Below are 20,252 nucleotides of genomic sequence, written 5' to 3'. Positions count from 1 at the left end.
TAAATCTGTTGTTTTTTTTTTTTTTTAAAATGTCGGCAACCACTGCTGCAAACATCCCTGCTAGTACTGCTTTTGCTGGATCCCATAGATTTATATTTTCTGTACTTCCATTTTCATTTGTTTGTTTCAAGGAATTTTTAAATTTCCATTCTGATTTCTTCAGTGACCCACTGTTCACTCAAAAGCTTGTTTTCTGGTCTCGGTGTATGTGTGTTATTTCTAAAATTTCTCTTGCTATTGATTTATAGTTTCATTCCATGTGATTAGAAAAGACACAGAGCATGATGTCATTTTTTTACAAATTTGGTAAGAATTGTTTCATGTTCTATTATGTGCTCTATTCTAGAGAAAATTCCAGGTCCTTATAAAAATAATAGGTATTCTACTTCTTTTGGATGAAATGTTCTGTAAATGTCCGCTAAATACATTTGATTTATAGTATAGTTTAACACCAATGTTTCTATGTTGATTTTTTTTTTTTTTGGTCTGGTGATATATTCATTGGCAAGAATGGGGAATTGAAACCCACTACTATTATTGTAGTCAAGCCTATCTCCCCTTTTAGGTCTAATAGTGTTTATTTTATAAAATTGGGCAATGCTCTCCAATGGAGACATTGGGCAATGCACCATTGTTAGGTGCATATAGATCCATAATCATGGATCTCCTTATGAATTAATCTCTTGAATATTATAGAGGAACCATGTGTCTTTCTATTGTTTTTTTCTTTAGTTCTATTTTGTGAGGTATAAGTCAAATTATTTTTGCTTGTTTTTAGAATGTTTGCTCAAAATATAATTTTCTCTTTTCACTTTCAGTCTATACGTGTCCTTACTGGTGAGGTGAGTTGCTCCCAGGCAGTATATTGTTGGGTCTTGGTTTCAATTCATTTACCCATTTTGTGTATATTCACTGGATAGCTAAGACTATTTATAGTTAGAGTTACTAAGGAAAGGAATGAACTTGTGTCTGTCATTTAGTTACTTTTCCCTTAGATTTTTTGAATTTTCTTTATCCAATTTTCCTCTTTATTCATCTCTATGGGTTGATGGCTTACTGCATTGATAATATTTTATTCTTTTATTATTTCTCATTTGTCTATTGGGATTTATGCTTTCATATGCTGTTGTGATAGTAGTTTTCTTTTTTCTACTTCTGGGTAGACTCCTCAAGCATCTGTTGCAAGGCTGGTCTGGTGGTCATGAATTCCCTTAGTTTTGCCTATCTTGGAAGATCCTTCTTTTCCCCTTGGATTCCGAAGGTTCAGTCTTGCCCTCTTGGCCTGTGGGGGTTTTGTTCAGAAATCTGTTGTTAATGTAATTGGACTGTCCTTTAACACTACTTGATACTTTTATCTTATATATTTTAAAATTCCTTCTCCTGTTCTTTTGACGTTTGACTATAATATGATAAGGTGAGGATTTTCTCTGTTCATATCTATTTAGGGTTCTGTAGGAATCCTGTACTTGTGTGTCCACATCATTCCCAAGATTAGGGAAGTTTTAAGCTACTATTTTATTTAATATTCTTTCTCTTCCCTTAACCTCTAATTCTTCCTTTTTGGGGGTGCTGATGATGGAGATGTTTGACATTTTTTTTTTTTTTGTACTGGGAATTGAACCTGGGGGTGTTTTACACTGAGCTGGGGATGTTTGATCTTGAATGGTTTCTTCATTCTAATTTTTCTCTCTTTTTTTTTTCTATGTGAATGTGTTACTCTGAGAAACCTGTCTTCAGGCTCCCTTTGCTCCTTTTTGCATCCCAACACCTACTCCCCACTGTGTAGTACTCTTGGTATGTTTGAGAGTCAATTCACAGAACCAAGTCTGGTTAGTGAGGCAGCCACATGCTGAGCCAACCCAGTGAGATGTCTGTGGTGTCCCAGAGCCTGGGATATGAAGGGGTTTATGACCCTTAGAGCACTCTAAATTCAAATACTAGTTTCCTTGTCAAGATGGCTCCTGTTTATAGAATCATCTCAGTCAGCTTTTTCTTAGCTGTGACCAAAAGATGACAACAACAACATAAAAAGGGAAAAGTTTATTTTGGCTCACAGTTTCAGAGGTTCAGTCCATGGTAGTCAACTCCATAGCTCTGAGCCAGAGCTGAAGAAGAGAGGGGCAGAGAAAACACCTCAGGATATGGCAACGAGGAAGCAGAGAGAGAGAAAGCTCTGATTACCAGGGACAAAATATAAAGCCCAAAGGCACACTCCCCGTGACCTACCTCCTCCAGCCGCACCTTAACTGCTTATTCTTACTACCTAGTTAATACATCATCAGTATATTAATCCACTGATTAGGTCACAGTTTTCATAATCTAATCATTCTAATCTAATGTGATCACTCACCCATGAACACTCTTGCGTTGTCTTACATATTTTTTGCGGGGCATGGATACTTCATATAAAAATCATAATAAGCACCATGGGGATTATCTGGGAAATTAAGAGATTACTTTGGAAAGCCAGAGTACTGTGCAGTTTTCAGTCCTATTATCTGTTTAGGCTGTAAGCCTGCAAGGCCCATTAAACTTTCCAATAGCTTAGTATCTGTGCTTATAGAATTTGCTGGCACTCTCTTTTTCATCTTTACAGTTGCTGCAGAGGATGACTCTCCTTCCCCAATTGATGAGTTGGTAGGCAATGACATACTTTGTTTCTCTTGCTATACCACAGTCTTAGGTCTCTGGAGTTTATAAAGAGTTTCTATTTTGCTACTGATGAACTCCAGTGTTCTCCCCCAGGTCTCTCACCTCCATAAGTAACTATGCATCTTTTTATTTTGATTCTTTGTGGAAGAACAGGTGAATGTTGTGTACCTGTATTCAAGGTGTTTCTTTGAGTAAAAAGGGGAGAGAAAGCCAGTTACCCCTTAAGAAAACCACATTTTCATGGTAATATAGTAAAATTGGCTTTAAAATAGTACAGTTTTTACTGTTCTTCTCTATATAGTATGTGAATATGTTTGATTTTTCTTATAGTTGTGGGTGTGCTGAATATATTTTTGTATAAGTGTGTGTTTGTGCCTGTAGCAGCACATATCTAAGATAAAACAGGCAGAATACTCAGGGATAAAGAACAAAGAGTATTAAATTCCAGAAATATTGAGTCTAAAAGTCACAGTGATGAAAAAACACTGAAAAAAAAAAAACCACAGGTATTTTGCATGGGGGTCCTCTTTAATAGCTCAACATCATAGGTCCTGTTCTGTGCCACCATTTTTAAAGGTTATTAGAAGCAATATTCAGATCTAAAGGAATACATTATGATAGTGTTAATTCATTTATGTGGAATGTTTCCTCTAACATTTGAGAACACAAATTAAACACCTACCAGAACAAGAAGGTGGGCCTTGTCTTTCTAATAAATGAGGACAAAGGAAGATTTTTTTTAAAAAAATAGCTGTATTTTTTAACACTATCTGGAATTTTAAAGTCATTCCCTCAGAAATCATGAGAATGTGTTCTTGTGTCCCCTCCCATACACCAAAATGTTGAGAAGTATATGTAAACATAAAAGTTGCAGAGCCAGGGATAGTGGTGCATGCCTGTAATCCCAGCTGCTGGGGAGGCTGAGACAGGGGGATGACTAGTTCAAAGCCAACTTCAGCAAATGGCAAGGTGCTAAGCAACTCAGTGAGACCCTGTCTCTAAATAAAATACAAAATAGTGCTGGGGATGTGACTCAGTGGTTCAGTGCCCCTGAGTTCAATCTCTGATACCAAAAATAATAATAAAAAAAAAAGTTCAGCTCTGATTTCATGTTTTTTGTTTGTTTGTTTGTTTTGTAATCCTGAAGCTTTTTCTTTCTCCAGTCTCCTCAGTTGTCTTTGGATATGTACCTCTCTTGTAGCTGGACACCTTATGGAATTAGAATATATTTCTTATTATATAAGTTTTCTACATGATTTAAAATACACATCAATGGAGTATTTTATATTTCTCACCTAAAAACAATACAAAATAAATCTAGATTTAAATTTCATTTCTTTTTTGTATGTGAATCTAGATTAATTCTTTTTGACCCTTTGGGTTAGAAGTCCTTAATGGATCTGGGCTTTCCTATCTCGATCTGAAATAAAACCTGTCTTTATGGGCAGCAAGGGAGCATGAAGCCAGAAAAAAATGTTTTCCTTTGATAAGCTTGAAAAGTCAATTTCAAGGATAAAGCACCTTGATAAAAGTGAATCAGACTAGATAAACACAAATGGAAACCAGGGAAATAGAGACATAAATAGATATGTGATCTTCTACTTTTTCTAAGTAAGAAAGGCAGCTACTTGTAGAATTCAGGTACTTTTCAAGATGGAATGCAACAGCAACAATAAAACAGGAAGACAGAAAATTGAATATAATGAAGAATATTGTAAAAGTGATTATGAATGTGAGATGAAAATAATTTGAACAAATATTTTAGAGGCATTTGCCTATGAGTTATGAAGTATACCTAATTTGAGCATATCTCATTAACTTTGAACATATCATAGGTGTATTAGTGAAGATATGAGAAATAGTCAACTATTAATTTAATTGCTTTGATTTATTAATTATATACATACATTTACAAAAATATTAATATTTGTATTCACTATGAATTTTTTTGGTGGGATACTTTTCACAAGCTCTGAAATCCTAGCCCAAGTCTCATCATCACAGACTCCAAATTAATAATATAATAATGAGGTTTCTGGCTTTATTTTTTTCAAAAAGAACCTTGTATAGTTTTGGGTGAGTTGTTATAATGCATAAAGTCACAGGTTCCTGTTCAGTACATTTGTTTTTAATTTACGTATTTAGAAATTATTTTTATGTAAAATGGTAAATCTATGTTTACTATATAAAGTAGAATATAAAGAACAAATATTGAGTGTTTGAGAAATTAACTCACCTAGTCTACAATGTGACTCTTGCAAATTTAACTGATTCAAGAAAGTTGCATAATGATGGTTTCCATGTTACTTGGGAAAGCCATATTTAAATACTATGCTATGAAGGACTTTTTAGTACTCTTGAGAGTGATTCTGTAAAGAGTATATATTCCCCCTTCTGTTTTTATTTTTATTTTTTTGAGAGAGAGAGAGAATTTTTTAATATTTATTTTTTAGTTTTCAGCCGGCACAACATCTTTGTTTGTATGTGGTGCTGAGGATCTAACCCGGGCCGCACGCATGCCAGGCAAGCGCGCTACTGCTTGAGCCACATCCCCAGCCCTGTTTTTATTTTAAATGATCAGTTGGTTCAACTCTTTGCCTTGCTCTTTTACCTGAAGTGAATTGATGCATGCCAACTCAGATTATTTGTATTGAGCCTCCACACTTACATATAACCTTCTGCCTCTAAACACAAGTTAACAATAACAACACCAGTAACAACAAAAACCAGCATTTGTGAAATACTTTTTGCTAAATGCTATAATAAGTGATTTATATGCAATATGTGATTTAATCTTTATGTTGTTTTACAGATGTCCATGTCATATTTTTATTCTGTTGTATGCTTATTAAAGCCCACTATGTTCCTTTTTCTAATCTAAAAACTAAGTGTCTTATAGCTTGTTAAAGGTAAATTTTGATTGATACACCTTTGTACTTTCTCGTGTAGACATTTTGGTGCTTAGCATTAAATTGGTATTTGAAAACAATATATAAAATGATCAAATGGTATAATAAGTCAATGAAAGTATCCACCATAAGAATTCAGATGCTAAAGAATACATTTGAATTTATTGACATTTGCATCATCAATGTTCATTAAATTAACCATTTGAATGACAAGTGGATTCATTTTATGTAGTTCCCTGTCCTCACAAACAGCTATTCAGTTTATAGAGAGTAGAAGACATTTGAATGAATCTCCATCCTTTATAAAATCTTTAATGTTCTATTACTCTGCTTTTGTATTTTTTCATTAACCTTATCATTACATGGCATTAATTTAACAAATCAATGTATACATGGAGATTGAAGAAAGCACCTACATCTTAATGTAAAAAAATGCAAATGCTTAAAGAGCTAATTATAACATCATAATTTGGGGAAAATATGAGGAAAATAATGTATATTTAACTGAGTACGTGGCATTATGGTTTTCCTTTATTGACGAAAACTAAAATTCAGAAGAAAAGGACAAAGACAAAATTGAGAAAAATATTATATTTCATTGTTTCCACCTTTAACTGTTTTGCAAAATATATCCCATTGACAAAAATAATCAAATTATAATTGATTTCATTCTATAATGAAATTATACAATGAAATCAATGAAAATTTCATCCTATGATAAATAAAATTTAAACTAAAATATATTATTATCTTTTTTGGCGTTTTTAGTTTTTTCCTAATGGATATTACTTATCTACAAATGATATTCTTTACTTTTATTTGGCCCTTTTACACAGAGTTTTCTAGCTCTTATACAGTATTCAAAATAAACTGCTAGTACAACCTATAAATATTATAAGAACCTACTATAACTGTGCATTTTTCAAAGTCAATTATTGTTGACATTAAATACATTTTTAAAAATATGCTATAGTGTGGAATTAATAGACTCTACACGGTATCTAGTGGAAACTGGGGAGAAAGAATCCATCTCTCAAACTCCTAATATACTACTTTGAAGGGTGTTTTATTGAACTATTCTATAGGGCAAACATAATTCAGCTGAACTTATTGTTACCTTCTCAATATACAGGCAAAATAGATTCATCAGATTACCTCCTAAAAGTTTATTTATAATTGAATTATTTAAATTTCATAACATAGGTCATCATAGAAATAAATTATGTAAAGAGCGGTATATATAAACAAGGCAGCTATGAATCATAACAAGAACATCATTATTCCAAGTTCCTGGTTTTAATTTAACATTATGTGGAAGTAATTATTTCCCTTAGTACTGATTCCATGTAAAGTTTTTGCCGGGAATTCTTCACCCTCCTTTTTGATTACCATTGCCCAACTCCAAATTTCATTTTCCCAATGTTGCTAAAAAATTATCTACTTCCTGATTCTTCAGAGTAAATTAATAACCAGTCTCAAATAAGCTCTGTATATAAACAGAATATGAATTATAAATTAAGAAAATAAAACTGGTCTCTTCTACTCTTCATGACTATTAGTAGGAAGTTCTGGTCAAAATAATTTATATTTGCATGTCCATTATTTATATTCAACTATAATGAGGTACAAAGTTTAATTAACACAATATTTAGTTTATTAACTACAGGAAGTTAGACATTATAAGTGGTGAGGAAGTTAAGACATTTCTATGTAATTCTTTCTATTTAATGATGCAAAAAATTGTGCATTGTGTTCAGGCCATAAGCAGTATACACTTATTTATTTACTCTCAATGTTTAAAATATTGTAAGAGGCAAAACTAGGTTATAACAATAAAGATTTTTAATTGAAGTAAGTAATTTCATAATATACAGATTTTTTTAAAAAGTTGATTTGTTTATTGGAATATTCCGGAAAGGTGAATTCTACCAGTGAGTTCCCTCAATATTCTTCCTCAGATTGTAAACATTCAGCTGTAATGTACTAGAAAAATTTTGTTATTCTTTTAAAATCTGAGCTTTTTCCTAATACATCATTTTTTTTTTCTGATTACCAGTAAGTTTTTCTTCAGATGAGTTCAGAAAGCATATTTTACGCATCTACATGCCACTGATTGCACTAAGTGCTGAGGATATAAAGATTCTGAAGATTTTTTTCATATCCTTAGGAATCTTCCTGTCTGGTTGAGAAGTCAGAAATAGCATGGAGTTATTTCCATGCTGTTCAATAAAGGAAAAAATACCACAGTTCTCATGGCTACTGGAACGTTAATAGAGAAACATTCTTTGCTACCTAGTAGAGTGGAAAGTCAAAAATTTTCCTAAAGGAGATGTCTGAGTTTTGAAGAATGGCTAGGACTTACTCAGTTGGGAAAAATGTGAAGAAACAGAAGCCAGCATGGATGAAGGCTCAGAAGACTAGAAATAGGATGCGGTGTGTAGTGGTGTGTGCCGGTGACAGAGAAAAACTCAGTATTGCTAGAATGGAAAGGACAGAACAAGGCTAATATAGCTGGAGAAGTGTTTGTAGAACAAACTACAGAAAGAATCTTCTTGTGTCTGCTTTCTCTGAGAATCTAACAATTCAAAATTCTTACCTCCATCCAGTCCAATTCAGCAAGTATGTATGACAGGAAGATTAAGTACACTGCTTTACCATGAAAAAGGCAGAATCACAATTTAATGTACAAATAGTGTTCATATTCTCAAGTCCTAGTACTCTAGGTTTGCTTTTCTTCCCTTTAACTCTGTATTGTTGATGCTATTTAAAACATACATGATGAGAAAAGTGAGTATTGATTGGTTTAAATTTTTGATGATTGGGAAGCAAAGGGTCAGAGAGGCCAGCTAACATGTCAGGATTCCATAATTATGAAAGGACCTTGAAAAGATTCAGGTAATCTTATCCAGATGGCATATATGAAAAGACTATTCAAATTGAAATCAGATATGGTTGTTTTTCTCATGATAGTTATGTTGAGAAGCTATGGCATACTAAAATGGCTAAATATTTTTCAACATATAATTACTTTATTAAAGCCCTTTTATGGTGTACTATTGTTCCAATGTTTATTCTAGAAAATAAAATAAATTTTTAAATGAGTTTTAAAAAATGGTTGCTGATTTATATAAAAAATGAAAACTAGTCTATGCGACTATTTGGAGTGCCATACAATATAATTCATTAAATTGTACTACATTAAATTGTATTAACTAATTTAAAAAGTTAGTACTAATCACTAACAATAAATATGCAGTATTTTATTTATGAGCTGGGTAGTGGGAGCAGTTTTGTGTGGTTCCCTATTTTTAGGATAAAAGAACAAAAGGGATAGTAGCTTAATTTGCTGAATAAGATTTAATGATTAGAATAAAGATCTCTATTGAAGTGAGTGTGAGACCTGATAGAATGATCTATAATTATATTTATGGAGTGTTTTAATTTTTAAAAACTCCTCCAAGCACATTATTTCATTTTATCTGTACTCTCTGAGAAGATATTTTATAGATAATGACTAAGAGGTTAAGTGACTTAACTAAATCACACACCTGATTAGTGACAGAACTGGGGCCAGAAATTCTAGTCCAGTGCCATTTTTCACTTCATGCTGCCAAATTATGTAAAAGATTTAAATATTTAAGTCTGTATAAAGTAGCTTTGTAGGGAATAAATGTAAAATATACTTTGCTGATTAACTGCAGAACCCAAGGGATATGAGTTCTAGCAAGTGGTACCTGTTTAAGAAGGTAGTTAGGCAATTTTTTCCAAGATTGACTTCACATACCAGCTTTACAGGGGAAATTGCCACTGTTTATGTGCTTGCATAAACCAACTACAAGAACAATTACAGTTAGGCACTGGTCAGTTTCTCCAACACCATGAATGAAGAATCTTTAATCCACCTTTGCTTTGAATATTATTTTTTACAGTTTATGCCTTTGTTTTATTCATAATCCCTCTCTCCTCCTTTGTATTTATCTTGAAGACCTCTGAATTGTTTTGTTCCTCTAATATGCACATATTTCTAAAACAAAGGTCTCCTGCCTGCAAAATGTTTGTATAGAAAGAGACTTCATTACATAGTTATTCATTATGGACTACTCAAAGACATGATTATGCAGTGATGGTTTACTATTTGCCATTTGAGATTCAGTAAAATTAAAATGTGAATTGTAGAGACAAATAAAGGTCTCAAGTAAAATAAACACATTTGGAAATTGCATGCTTTCCACAATAATATATGCCATATTACAATTCACCCTAAGCTCATTTTATTTCCTTATATTATTATTTGAAAAGAATATAATTGAATACTTTCAGAATTTAATTCACCCAAAATTAATATAATTCTAGCAAAGAAAACAACACACAGCATTAAAATGAGTATTATTAGCATGAGAGGCGAAACAATCTGATACATATTGATATTAGTAAAAGATCATAGCTAATCAGAAAGATAATTGTGGAACAAGAGAATGATCTAGAGACAGTGAAAAGAAATCAGTGCTTTTGCATTGCTTTTCATTTCCCTTCCTGTCTTCTTTCATTTTCTAATCTTAGAGGAGAAATAAATATATCATAATTATAATGGTAACATTCTTAATAGTCTATGAAAAGTTTTATTTTTTATCTCTCAGAATAGTGAGGTAGTTTTACTGTATTTTTATTAAGTGATCCATGTTTCTCTCACAAGTAACAGGATGCCGTACAATTTTATTGTAGAGTAAGATAGCTTTTATATTGATGTGTAGGTATACTGTGAGCACTTTCCAACTGCCAGAAGCATTCACTTACCGGACTCATCAAACCCTAGAGCACACACATCAAAACATGGAAGGAGCGCAATGTAAAATATGTGTGTTAAACTAATTGTTTATAAGTGATGTTGAAAAATTGCAGGGCAGGCAGCAATAATTTATGATGGGCATTTACTTTTCCATGAGAGCATCTGTATTAGACACATATAACTCTCTTGATAACACACAGTGCTCTTCATCATCTACCATACCTAAGCATCAGTTCATCCTTTCTCTAAAGCCCTTGGCCCAGGAGTGGAGTTTCACTCATAGTACCAGAATGCCAACTCCCATATGATATACAAATACTACAGGAAAGCCTCAATGGCCAACCCACTGGCTGCTTCATTGAATGTTATTGCAATTTATTATTTATCCAGGATTTTGAACTTTCTAAAGAAAATTTTTTTAAGTTTCTTGGTATTTACATAAATTTATGGAGGTAAATAGCACATTGGGGAAGAACATTGCCTAAATTGTCTTCCAAAAAGCTTATCAAACAGTCTCCAGCCGGTTCCAGGCCAAGAATTATTATTCTCCAGAATAATGTGTACTTTCCTCATTTATGTCTACATCACTAAAATTAGATACTTAGGTCATTATTTTCTGATGAAGTAACTGGTTAAGGATGATTTGACAATTGCCCATGTAAAGAAAGAGAAACAGTAAATTTTAAGTGGCATTATTTTAGATTAAATATAATAATATTTTTTTTCTGTTTCCAAGTTTGGATGATGATATGGTAAGCAAGTTATTTCAAAAAGAACTAAATATTAGAGATCATCAGCATCCCTAACAATGAAGAAATTAAATCGTTTTCCTTTTCTTTATCTATACTTTATATATTTAAAAAAAATTCTCTGATGTGATAAAATAGTTGGTTGGGTGCTCAAAAATTCATATTTTATATTAAAATTCTGGAGTGTTGCTTCTTCCTAATGTCACTAATGATATCTCATAATTTTTAAGCATTTATGACATTTTATCTTTTTAAAGTTGTAATTTACCACTTTTACAACATTGTGTGAATCGAAGATTAGACATTAAATTTAGCTATCATAAATACTAGTATATAAATATACTGACAATAAGTGTAAGATGAAATAAATTGTATACTGATAGTTAAAAGATAATGATTACTGACCAGAAAAGTCTTTGCAATGTATTTTCAATCCTTTAGACTAAAATTATAATCAGTAAAATATATTTTTGAAAATAGTTACTAATAATAAGTTTGAAATTGGTAAACAGAGATGAAATATTTTGACTTAACATTTATTCCCCAGAAACAACCACCCTCACTGATGATCACTTTACAGGACTCTGAATAAACCAGGGGTTCTGAAGGAAACACATTGAAAATAGTCAGTAGCTTAAAGTGCTAACAGCATCAATTTGTTTAATTACAGAATACTTTATTAATTTTTTGTTTTTAATTGATAGATTCATATTAAAATACTCCATGTGGCTTATAAACATATAATAAATGTACAAATATATATTTAGAAAAACAAATTGCTCTATTTACTACCACCCAGAAGTTAGTGTAATATAAATACTGTGAGATTGAAAACAATGTTTATACATGATAAGTGATGAAAATAGATAAATTAATGTGTACATTTTAAAATCAGAATAAGATGATATTATATACAAGATCTTTCAGAAACCTGAAGCACAGGAATACTTCCCATCACATTCTATAATGCCTACAGTATCCTGATACAAAAAAAGACAATAAAAGTATAAGAAAATAAAGCAAAATAAAAGTATAAACCAATACCCTCATGAACATAATCATGGAAATTCTCAACAAAATTTTAATAATTGAATCAATAAATTTATAAAAATAAAGCTAATGATTTGGAATTTAGTCTGATAATGCGAAGTTGGTTTAGACAAAAAAAAGCAAGCAATATAATCACTATGTTAGTAAACTAAAGAAGAAAAATAATGTGCTTCTTCTAAGAAATCACAATAAGTCTTTATTAAAATTCAACAGAAGTTCCTGGAGGAAACAAATCCTAAAGTCAACATTATGCTCTATGATAAAAGACAAAATCACTTTCCCATAAAATAGGAACAAGGCAAAGATGTTTTTCCTTACCATTTCTATTAGTCAATGTAATTGATGTTTTAATTTGTACAAAGAGGCAAGGCAAAGAAATACCATCTATATTGGAAGGAAATAAACTCATATTTCAGAGATTATTTTATTATCATTGCCCTTCAATAATCTTCAGTTAAGGGCAATTATTATTTGTAAAGAATCTGATGGAATCTACAAAAGATATTAGATCTAACAAGTAAGTTTAGCAAAGTTGCAGAATAAAAGATCTATAAGCAATAATTAATTATAATTCTGTATTAGATCAAAGAATGATCACATTTTCTCACAGATTGTGGTTTATCTTTTCATTCTTTTAAATGTCTTATCAACAGAATTTGTTTTTAATTTTGATAAAACATTATAATTTCTTTCTTTTATAAACTGTGATTTGGAAATTGTATCTGATCTTTTTGCCTAATTCAAGGTCTCAAACATCTTCTTCTATAAGTTTTTTAGCTCCATGTCTTAGATAAAATACAAAAACTATGATCTGGGAAAATGATAAATTGTACATTATCCAAAAAGTACCACACCTTTTTTTGTTTTTGAAAAACACAAATAAAGAATGGAAAAAAAAAAGCCATGAAAATCCATTGATAAAGCCCTTTAAATCCATTCATAGTGTAAGAGGCATGGAAAGAAACACATGTAGCACAGACAAACAGAAATTTATTGAAATATATTTGTTAATCTATAGTTTTGTCATTCTGTTCATCAGCTTTTCATTGTTGTAACCAAAATACCTGTCAGGAAATCTTAGAGGAGAAAGTTGGCTCATGATTTCAGAGTTGGAGTTCATGAATAGCCCACTTCATTGCTCTGAACTTGAGATGAGGCAGAACATTATGGCAGAAGGGTATGACACAGGGAAGCTACTCAGCTCCTGGTGGCCAAGTAAGAGAGGGAAAGAGAGGGGATAGAAGAGGGAGAGGGGAGGAAGGGGGTAGAGGGAGGAAAGAAGAGAAGCCAGGTGGAAAAGTCAACCATGTTTGTTTTTATATTTGTACTATGTCTGTCTGCATCTATGTATTTGAGAGACAGAGTGCACACATAAGAGAGAGAGAGAGAGAGAGAGAGAGAGAGAGAGAGAGAGAGAGAGAGAGAGAAAGAGAGAGTTTTCCTTTTTGTTTATGGTACACAAGCACTTCTGCCTGGGAGTTAGCCAAAAGGAAAGTTCAAAAACATACTCTTCTGCAGACGCCCTCATTTGTGACAGAAATCTAAAGACTGACTTAGGCCATCTCCCAAACCATTCTTAAATTTGACAATTTGTTAGAAATAACTCATTTGAAATATACTGTATTTAAAACTGCAGATTGTTGAAGGGCAAAGATAATGATTAAAGCCAGTCAAAGGAAGAGATACAGAAGGTAGTTTATAGGGATTCTTTTTTTTTATTATTTATTTATTTATTTATTTATTTATTTTAGAGAGAGAGAGAGAGAGAGAGAATTTTAATATTTATTTTTTAGTTTTCGGTGGACACAACATCTTTGTTTGTATGTGGTGCTGAGGATGGAACCCGGGCCGCACGCATGCCAGGCAAGCACGCTACCGCTTGAGCCACATCCCCAGCCCCTATAGGGATTCTAAATGTGAAACTTCCACTGTGTTCTCTATGGTCAGGAAGGGTTTCCTGCCCACCACTGATTCATGACAATATGGTACAGAACATTGTCCATCAGAGAAATATCTAACATCTACATTCAGAGATATTTTGGAGGCACCATCACATAGGCATTACTGATTGAGTCTTTGTGATTGAACTCAATCACCAGGTTGACTGATATATTGATATATCTATCATTTGGGTTTGGTCAGCTCCCACCTTGAACAAAGATTCTTCTATTTGGCATAGCCTGAGAAGGAAGCTGCTGGGACAGGCTATACTTCTCTTTGAGTAAGGGCAAATTCTTTATTACACAACTTTAAAAAATTGTTTGTTCTTTTTATTTATATATGACAGTAGAGTATATTTTGTCATATTTAATCACACATGGAGTATGTCTTATTCTAATTGAGATCTAGTCTTGTGGATGTACAGGATATGAAGATTCACTGTGGTATATGCATAGGAAAGTCATGCTAGATTCATAATTTTTAAGACATAAAGATAAAAAGATTGAATTAATTAAATAGAAAGATAGTCGATATGGATCCTAATATGTAATTTATAGGAAAAATTAGTAAAGGTATAAAATTCATAAGTATTATTTATCATTGATTATTTAAATGGACAAGATTTAGAGTTAGTTATTCAGTATATTGAATAATTATTGAAAACCAAGTAAGATAGAGAAGAAAACTTCTGGAAGTAAAATGTTGATAGAGTTAGTAAATGGTTTTCAGGTTTTGTTTTATGATTTTTAATGGATTTAATGTCCATATATGTATAAATTGGATAACATACACTTAAACAGCAGTGTGAATGCTATTTTATTAAAAGAATGTATCATCATATACTATGGTAGTAAAATATATTTTCCTAATAATCTCTTAATAACTTTTTCATCATAGGTAACATTCTTAGTGTATAAGAATTTTTTTTTTTGTTATTTTTGAAAATAAGTATGGCAAGCCAGGTGCAGTGGCACACGCTTGTAATCCTAGTGGCTCCAGAGACTGAAACAGGAGAATCACAAGTTCAAAGCCAGCCTCAGCAACTGGGAGGTGCTAAGCAACTCAGTGAGACCCTGTCTCTAAATAAAATGCAAAATAGGGCTGGGGATATGACTTAGGGGTTCACTGCCACCGAGTTCAATCCTTGGTACCAATAAATGAATAAATAAATAAATAAATAAATAAATAAATAAATAAAGTATGGCAACTGAGAGAAAGTAAAACTTCAGACAATAATTCATAGTTATTGGGGAAGCAGGGTTACAATTTCAGAACATTGGGTAGAACATGTTTTCACATTGTGTACTTCCCCTTGTCAATATTAAATAACATGTAAACGATTAGGTTTAGTCAAGGCATGTTGCTGTGTTATTAATAAACTTCATGCATGGCTCAGGAATCATCAGGACAGTCATGAAAGCTATTTTTGTTTCATGATTCATTTGTAGATCTGAGCTCAAAATTTAATTTCTCTGGAGCTTTTAGCAACGTACAAATAAGTATGTGATTGCTAGGAAACTCAGGTCTCTATTCAAGTACTGTGAAAAAAATGTACAAAACATTGTCTTCCAGAGTGAAAAGCATTGCATAAATAATAATCAGTATACTGAACTATTCTTCAAAGTAGGTTTAAACATAAATGATTACTACCAGCTAATATAGTACACAAATTGCTAAGAAATTTTTCAGTAGCATTTTTCATAACAAACATGGAACTGCAAATAATTGCTCCTCACAAGAAGAATAAAACTGTGAGATTTTAATGTTTTTTTTTAAACTCTTGGCTAATCACTTGAAAAGAAAATAACCCCAAACAACTTCTGGTAATTTTGGTAGATTTTTACCAATATTTTAGTTCATATTTTGAATAAAAAACATATATAATTTCAGAGTAGACATTTTAATAATTTCACATCCAAATTTGAAGTTCCAAGTTTGACTTTCAGAAATATTATTCTCCTTTCCCTTTCTCTGCTTGTGTTTACACTAGATATTTGAACAGTGTGGTAATTTCTTACCACATTGTCACTGGAAGCAGTTTTATTGCCAGGGAATATTCCTCAACTGTTGATAACATCTGTTAGTTTTATTCTTTTGGCAGAAAGATTATATTTAGGGCTAGCTTTCCTCACCAAATCATGAAATTATGGGCTTGAAATAATTATTCTCCTGCTGAGATTACACAACTGGCATTTTCCTGGGTCCGTGACAAAAAGCTAACCTGTAAACAAGGCCCTTTTTGTGTTTTAACCTTTGGATGGAATCCAAAAGAGTCTTATACTGAGTTCTTTATTAACAGAAAGCGATCTAGCAAGGTTCAGTGTATGGAATGAATGGAGATATTTAAGTTCTCTTTTAATTTTGAGGCTTTATTATAAAACACAATTGTATTAACTGTTTTGACCTCTTGAAAGACCAAGACAAATTTATTACCTTTTGGTTTCAGTGGATGAAGGAATTTCACATTTTTTCCCCTTAGAAATATTCAAGTCTGAGAGAAGAGAAATCAACTATTGATATAAGCTGTTTGGAAATCTCCTAACAGACCTTCTTAATATTTTTTATGAACAAATATTGTTTTTATACGTACCATGTACTGAGTATAAAAGAGTCAAACAATTTAAATATCAAAGCCACAAATTATTTAATTTGCTGCTAAAAATCTTAGCCATGAATGGGAAAAAAAAGGAGGTATCGGAGACTATTAATATAAATTATTAAGTGAAAGCCATTGTTGCTATTTGACAAGTGTTCTCTTTTATAAGTAGAATGGACAAGTCACTACTTAACACACACACAGAGAAGATGTTTTCTAAGGACAAGATGAGTATATTATTTCTTTTTTTTTTGAAAACTATACAATTTTTATATTTCATAAAGGATTTAAATAATTCTGAGAAGATGACCTTTCTGGAGCAGAGGATGTTTTCCCTATTATTATTCTCTATCCTGAAGTTCCTATTGAAAGATGTGACATTTCCAAAGAACTTTAAGCAAAAATATGAAAGGACAGAACAGATAGTACATTCATGATAAGAAAATAGTTTGGCTATATGACCGCAATAAGACAAGTTAAATATATTAACACTACTTATTTTATATTGAAATACCAGATGGTAGCCAGAAAAAAAGAAATCACTAAACAAAGCTGAATTTGGAGTATGCTCTGACATTTGTAGTCATAATCTTATAGTCCTTTATGTAAACAACCAACAAATGCTTATATTTTCCGGTTCTGGTGTGTGTGTGTGTGTGTGTGTAATTAGTTACATATATGAAGACAAGTCAATAACTAGAAGCTTGATGCTTATACCTTCTTTGTATTTTATTACATTGTTGAATATATTACTATATATAGTAAAATAATCTTTGAAATAGTTTCCAAATAAAATTTGTATTTTGCTATTTGTACATACTATCCTTACTAGAAATTATTTTTAATCATTGAATTTATTTATTAAAAAGAGCATAACATCTCAAAGGCATTTTTTCAAATATGTGTTACATGTAACTTGGGATACGGCAGAATCTCAGAAATAAAAGAAATAGATAACATTTTTGGAAAATGTGTATTACTAATGTTAACAAGTTCTTTACTTGCTACTTGTACCACTTTACATAGTTCTCAATACCTCTTACTTGTTAAAGTATATCATGGCTATTAAAAAGGAGCATAGAACTTGTGACATTTTCCAAACAAATTATATTATGAAAACTTTTATATCTAAGAATTTATTCAAGAGATATTAATAAGTACTAGAATTATCATAGTAAGTGAATCTGGAAAGAGTTCATATTCTAGTAAAAAAGTATCTTAGAACTCTACCTTCTTTATAACAGCTGACAGGAAGTAAGAGTATCAATGCTTCATATACATTATCAAAATAATTTTAATAATTAATAATTTTAATTTTCAAAATAAAGGTCATGTATCTAGCAATGATAAAGTCTGAATTTGAACATGGGGACTTCTAGTGACACTACATTAAATAGACCACTAACCTTTTATGATGGCCTTCCTAAAGTAGGACAAAGAAAATATGTTGTCATCTATGTGAAATTTGGAGCTGTACTTTTATTTCATAATAGGAATAAACCAAATGGTATGAAACTAGTAGCAGGAATTGCATTTCAAACAAACAAACAAAAAAATGTGATGGGACTGCTGACTTGTTTTATCAAATTCAGATAATTCTGTATTTTTATGAAACATTTATGACTTAACTAGTGGTCACTGTCACCTGCTGAGTTCCTAAGAGACTAATCATACAAACCATGTAAAGGTGCCTATGTGTATTTCTAGCTGGAAAAAAAAATAATTCAGTCTAAATGGAAGCCATTTTGAAAGTAGGAGCAATGTACTGTTTTATGTCATCTGGCACCATCACCCAGGAGTGGTGCCAGCTCTTGCCAACAGTTGAATCAAGCTGATGTTATAGTACTAGCATTATGTAATTCTAGCCATGATAAAAAAATAGATTAGTCACAATTTATCACCTACCAAGATTAAAAACTATGAGCTTTTCTATTTTTTTAGTTCATTTTCCAGCAAGAAACCCATCTCCCCAGTCATGTCTGTATCTTGTTCACAAATGTGACTCTACTTATACTGCAGTTATTCTGTCCTGATATATTTGGGGGAAGTTCCATTTTCCCTCCAATTTCCTACATGTAGCCTTAACCCTTATAGATGTAGCAAGCCATCAAGAGCTGCTGCTTGCTAATAGAATCAGGAAAAAGTGTATAGGCACAGAAAGTATAAGTTTGAAGTGGGATTGGAACTCAGAGAGCTGTCTGAACAGATACAAAGGAAAGTGAACAATGGGCAGAGAACCACAGTATTTTATAGAATAATTTTCTATTAGTGCATGATACTAAAATTCATAATGTTGGCTTATTTTTAAAGTACTAATTAAATAAATTAATACAAATTTGAGGCTATGTCTTTACTGTTCCTTCTTTAAGATGAGGGATTAAGTTCACTCCAGTAGTCCAGCAATGGCACATGACACGTTCCCTCCTACAGTCTTTGCCCTAGACCTGAGAAAACACAGGATTCTGTTATGTAAGGTAGTATTTGCCAAATATTATGGTGGAGAAACTGTTGGAACATCACTCTTAATGAGATGCATTCTAAAATGGTTATCTGCCGTGCATGCATAAGGCCCTAAGTTCAATCCCCAGCACCACCCCCAAAAAACAAAACTAAACTAAAATGGTTGTCATCCACACTGTACAAGTCATTATGGAACATGAATTTCAGTTCTGAGAAGACAGAAGTGGATCATGTCAGACTAAGACTTCTTAAAGCCATGTTACATCCATCCCTCTCTCCAGCTCACATATGCCCTCCTGCTGACATATCTGCAGCCTATACCTGCTCATTCTCTTCATCATCATTTGATTTTCTATGTACTCTTGCCACCCTTTAGCTTCTTTCTGACCATAATAATCCTATTCTAGGAACAGAAGCTGTAGATCTTTGGAGAGCTGAAATACTCCTGTCACTGCACACTGTTAGCAGGTTTCTATCAGCTAACTGGTCAGATTACTTTCCCTGTTGTCTCAGTCTTATTAGGTTGCTTGTGTTCAAATTAGACTTTCCAGCAGTAGTTGTCTGAGATGTGATGCCCAAATCATGCTTTTACTTCATTATTTTTTTCATTGACCCTCCTTTTCCTATTCATTCTGTATTTGACTCTAGTTTGCTATTCCTATTCTTAATAACTTGTGGAATGAACAGCATGATCCCCCTATTTGGAATCTGACAGTAAAATAAATTATATAGGAAGTAGAAGAAAACAGCCTTTGTCTCTCATTCCTATGGCTTTGCTAGTTAGTTCCATCTTAAGAAGCCATGCTCACTAAGACAGCAAAGGAAATGTCATAAGAATCTGAAATATATCCTTTCTCAATGAGAATTACTAAATATCATTTACAACTAAGTTCAGAAGTCAGTTTCCATCATTTATAGTGGAGTAATAATGCTTATGGAATTTTCAAAGTTTTCATTGCAATTTACTCTTTTTATACATATTTGGTCATGTGTCTTTACATTTCCTTTTTTCTTCTGATGCTGGCATCATTTTCCACTGAAATTGTATATTTCATTGAAAGTTGGAGAAGTGAGAGTTGTGAATGAAAGAATAAGGATTAAGCAGAGGG

The 20,252-nt window shown here is 32.2% G+C and overlaps 1 protein-coding gene across 3 annotated transcripts in view; it reads left to right on the top strand.

The window, feature by feature from the left end:
- The window catches only part of Mdga2 (MAM domain containing glycosylphosphatidylinositol anchor 2), a 790,036-nt gene that overhangs the window by 621,693 nt on the left and 148,091 nt on the right, over positions 1-20,252 (top strand). The window lies entirely within an intron of this gene.

The sequence above is a fragment of the Marmota monax genome, unplaced genomic scaffold (assembly GCF_021218885.2).
Source record: "Marmota monax isolate L192 unplaced genomic scaffold, Marmota_monax_Labrador192_F-V1.1 WCK01_AAM20220418_F8-fsc00001, whole genome shotgun sequence".
Lineage (NCBI taxonomy): Eukaryota > Metazoa > Chordata > Mammalia > Rodentia > Sciuridae > Marmota > Marmota monax.
This window is presented reverse-complemented; position numbering and strand designations above follow the sequence as displayed.